At 34.9% G+C, this 5,288-nt stretch overlaps 1 pseudogene; it reads right to left on the reverse strand.

Moving 5' to 3' along the window:
- Window positions 1-2,353: 2,353 nt before the first annotated feature.
- Window positions 2,354-2,472, reverse strand: LOC111736818 (annotated as a pseudogene).
- Window positions 2,473-5,288: the final 2,816 nt, after the last annotated feature.

Raw genomic sequence — 5,288 nt, forward strand, 5'->3', positions numbered from 1 at the left:
AAGCTCAGAGAATCCCAAAAACCAGGGATCCAAAGAGGCCCACACCAAGATACATCATAATTAAAATGCCAAAGGTTAAATGCAAAGAAGGAATATTAAAAGTAGCAAGAGAAAAACAAATTATTACATATTAGAGAACACCCGTAAGTCTGGCAGCTGATTTCTCAAAAGAAACTATGCAGGACAGAAGGGCTTGGCAAAAAAATATTAGACCCAGGATCTACAGCCAAGAATAATTTATCTAGCAAAGCTATCATTTAGAGTTGAAGAACAGATAAAGAGCTTCCCAGGAAAAAATAAGCTAAAGGAATTTATCACCATCAAGCCAATATTACAGGAAATGTTGGAGGGACTTCTTTAAGAAGAAAAAACATGTATCAAAAACAGGAATAAAGAATGGTAACAACTAGATGCCTATCAATAAGTACCTTTAATGAAAAAGAATTAAGTGCGCCAACTAAAAGATAGAGTGGATGAATGGAAAGAAAAACAAGACAGTATTCCAATGGAAAAATATCAAAAGATTGGGAAGATTAATTAATACACACAGAAGTCAAATATGACCATTAATCAAAGTGAGTAAATTAAAGCAAGCTATAAATTTTCACCTATTAATTTCTCAAAAACGAAAAATAAGTAAGGTTGGGGAAAAATTGCTATTGATTAAATTCGGTAAATTGTAGAATATTTGACATGTGATTGGCACACAGTAATTATTTAATAGATGTTTGCTATTATTACTATGAGTATTATTTTTGTTACTTGACAAAGCTAGGGAATGTAAACTGGTAAAACGTTCCTAGAAATTATATTAAAATTCTTTAAAATGTTTATTCCTATTGATCCAGAAAGTACATGAAGTTCAAAAATATGTACCAAAGAAATAATTGGACAAGTACATAGTGACGCAGTTTAAAGATAGTTATTACACCACTCCTTATAAAAGTAAAAACATCAGTAAACATGTTGACCAATATAAAATTAGAAAATTATGATTTTACTATATAGATTATGGAAGCATTAAAAATGGTGACAATTATATATTTCTATAGAAAAATGTTCATGATCTATTACATTTTAAAAGTGCAGATACAAAATTATACATGTAATAAAATCCAGCTTAGTAAAAAATTATGATGTGTACATTTCTATGCACAGAGAAAAGTTTAAAAGCTATATACCAAAATATTAACATTAATTATTTATTTTTTTATTTCTACTTACATTTATTTGTGGGATTTTAAGTTAAGTAGTGGGTTCTTATAATCAGATTGCGGTCAGATGACTTAATCTTATTTTAAATGTCAGTTTAAACCTTATCAAAACAATTTAACATAGTGCTTGTTCCACTATCTTCCTTTTTCTTAGACACTATGCCTATGATAAACTTGCCTTTGTTAATCCTAAATCCTGACAAGGATTTATTGCACTATGATTCTGACATCCCAATAACTCAACTATTTAAAACCTTAATCTCTGAGTTTTAACTTGAATTTCATGAGACTTTCCTGTCTGACTCTTCATCCCTATAACTAAATATACACAGCTCCCTTGTAAGTATACACTGGTTGTATCAATTGAAGACTCAGTCTTCTTTTAGAATTGCTCTATTAACTGCAACCAGTTCACTCCCTGATAAGTAATCCTCTTGACAAGTGTCGGCCTGCTAAACTATGGGCTCTACAGGCCCTATGTTCCAAACCAAAGGCCATAGTCCACCTTGCCCTAGTCCCTCCCCCAGAAAGCTGCTGCTATCATTTTGGAACCCAGATCCTCCAATTGGATATAAGATCAGATAAATAGTAAACACTAAGATTTCTAATATCTAGAAATCTATTTTAATAAATAAAATCTTGAAAAATATAAATACATTTAGAAAAACAATAACTAGACTCATGGGAACTATGTTTCGAAATCATATTACAGATCAATCCTGCTTCAAAATATTCACATAACAAAGAATTAGGTGTTGCACAAGCCATCTGGAGGCAGGATATTTGGAAGGATGGTTAGTGCTTTCTTCCAGCTTTCTTTCTTTTTTGATATAATTTTGGTGATTTCTATATAGTTCTAGAAAAATATGTTTTGTTTCTGAATTTACTGGCATAAAACTTTTCATTGCATTTTCTTGTAATATTTTTAAATCTGCAATAAATCTGTAGTCATCTTACAATTTCTAAAACTGGTTAAACATTTTCTTCTCTTTATCAATCTTGCTAAAAGCACGTTAATTTTGTCATTGTTTTCAGGAACCAGGTTTTTTGTTGTTTTTTTTTTAGGCGAGGCAACCCTTGACCTCACAGATTGCAAGGACCTTGTCAGTTTACAATCCCTTATTTATTTTTTATTTTTATGCCTACAGCACCTGGTCTTCCTTGGTAGTCTCCCATCCAATTACTAACCAGGCCCGACCCTGCTTAGCTTCTGAGATCAGATGGGATTGAGGTTGTTCAGGGTGGCATGGCCATAGATGGAACCAGCTTTTAATTTTGTTAATTCTATTGTTTATTTTCTACAACATTAATGTTGGCTCTTGTAAACAAATGTTTATAGCAGCTTTATTTGTAATAGTCCCAAATTGGAAACAACTTAAATGTCCATCAACAAATTGTGGTATATCCAATGGAATACTACTCGGCGAAAAGAGATAAAATGGTGATACTCTAAATATGGAAGAACCTCAAACTACGGTAAAGAAGCCAGCCAAAAAAGAATACATAATGAATGATTCCATTTATAAAAAATTCTGTAAAACATGAATTGGTCTACAGTAATAGAAAAAAGATCAGTGGTTATCTGGGAACAGGGATGAAGAGAAGGATGGCTTATAAAGGAGCATAAGGAAACTTTGGAGTGATGGAAGTTTGTTATCTTGATTGTGGTGACAGTTTCATAGGTATATACATATGTCACAATTCATCAAATGGTACAATTTAAATATGTGCAGTTAATTGTACATCAATTATACCTTAATAAAGCTGTTAAGAGCCAAAAAGCAGATGAGTTTATAGAACTAGAATATAACTAGGTACAATTTAGCTTAATTAGCATAGATCCTTGGAAAAAGAGGAATGGTTTCTGGTTTTTCTGGTTACAAGGGACAAATACCTGTTCAATCTATCTCAAGGAGTTTTCCTATAAAGATAAAACTGGACTCTTATAAGACTCCAAGGACAAGTCACCTAAGTATAACAGGGTCTAATGACAATCGAAACTGGAAGGCAGGTCTTAGAAATAACTAATTTAATCATCTCCATTTGAAGATGTACGGTCTTTTATTTTTCTCTCTTTCCTGGTGATTCTGGTTTTCTTTACTCATTTACTCTGTTCTCTCTCGACCTACTGGCTTCCAATGGTTATAGTTTCTGTACCTCTATAACAGCAGTCTCCATGCCCCGGGCCGCAGACCAGTAAAGGTCAGTGGCCTGTTAGGAAAGGAGCTGCACAGCAAGAGGCAAGCGGTGGGGCAAGCAAGCTTCATTTGTATTTGCAGCTGCTCCCCAATGCTAGCATCTCTGCCTCAGCTCCACCTCAGATCATCAGGCATTAGATTTTCATAGGAGCACCAGTCCCTGGTACCCAAAAGGCTGGGGATCACTGCTCTGTAACTTTTAACTTGCACGTGACCATCACAACCTCTCTAATTGGTAAACTGCCAGTTGCCCACCACCAACAAATACGTCTTTCTCTATTTCTTTGATTCAAATTCCCAAGACAGGCAATCTGATTGCCTAAATTAATATTTTTGTGCCATGCCATGGGCAAAAAGTACTGATCAGCTCATGAACTGACTTTTCGCTGGTGAGACTGCCCATCCCTTGGTCCAAACAGCTATGGACAAGAGGCAGGAAGGTTCACACATAGTTCAGAAAACAAATGCTTTAGAGAGCACAAACCCTAGGCAGGGCATATTCCCACAGAAAGGGGTATGAGAACAGCCAGTGTGTGACATCGCTAGTAGATTAATTTCATGCTTAAATTAAATCATAAACTAAGTACCCACAGGTAGCCTGTGGGTCTGTTGTTGGTCATCACCTTATATGACCATGCTATGCAGACTTCTGGTCGAAGTAAGAATTCTATTTCTATTGCTGCTCAGACTGAGGTATTTTCAATTTCTTTTAGAATCTTCCCAGAATAGTCCTCTCCCTTGAACTCTGGGTTGTGCTCTACTTCTTGTTTCTAAAGGACTTTTCCCTATGAAGGTAACATTTACTAAGCACCATGCATGTGATCTGATGGGAAATCCTACCCTTGTCCTTAACTTGTTTCTCTCAACTTTCTGGCTTGAGGAATGTACACAAGATAGTAAAAGACTGGTTTTGCCCTTTTTGGTGAGTCTCAGCTCCTTTACCCATTGTGGTCCAAAAATAGAATCTGATTTTACACTCTGATCTTATTTGGGAAAAACCAACCATATCAAATTTCTGAGCCTGAAAGTTAACAAAATCAATCTGTGGTTCCAATGTGACTAAATCTCATGAGGCTCACCTAAAAATGATTATACAGAATAATCCTTCACACATAAAAGAAAGAGGTCTTTAAGAGAGAAAAACCTTATCATAAGAATTAGTTCTTGGGATCCAAGCCAAATAGTTCGATCTAGTGCTTAAAGTGGAATCGACATTTTTAAAGTAGGACCTTTGCTCTAAAAACAGAACAGTCACTAAAGGAGAAAACTGATTTTTCAGTGCCAAGATTCACAAAGCCTTAACCGACTACCAGAGGCTTTTCAGAGATATAATCGTAGATTCCTTATGAAATCATTTTTCATGTAACACTGTAGTATGCTTGGCTCTATCACTATTACTACACAAAACAGAATAAGAGTACTATTTGAAAAGAGTTGGAAGAGAAAAAAAATCATGATGTTTTACACCAAACATATCAGCTTATCATTCTATTATCATTTTTTACTATTTAACTGAGAGAAAAAAAAATATGGATGCTACTAAGTTTTGCACTCTGCTCAAGGTCACTTTATCCCAAGCTGCAGTTACAATTCTTTATAATTTTAATATCCACAGAGATGATCCTTCCATTAAGCTGGCCTCTCAGTTCTTTGACTCCCTTTCCTACAATAACCTTGTTCTCTGCTTTGTTTCACCTACTTACTCCCATGATGATAATCTAGACCTTGCCTTTACTATAACTACACTCCTCCACCTAACTTCTACCCTCTATCTTTCAGCATTCTCTCCAATGTTCCAGTTCCATTAATTTTTTAAAACTCACTAGGCATGTTGACACATTGAACCTATTACCTCTGCACTCTCCCTCATCCCTTC

The sequence above is a fragment of the Pteropus vampyrus genome, unplaced genomic scaffold (assembly GCF_000151845.1).
Source record: "Pteropus vampyrus isolate Shadow unplaced genomic scaffold, Pvam_2.0 Scaffold22, whole genome shotgun sequence".
In the NCBI taxonomy this organism is placed as follows: Eukaryota; Metazoa; Chordata; class Mammalia; order Chiroptera; family Pteropodidae; genus Pteropus; species Pteropus vampyrus.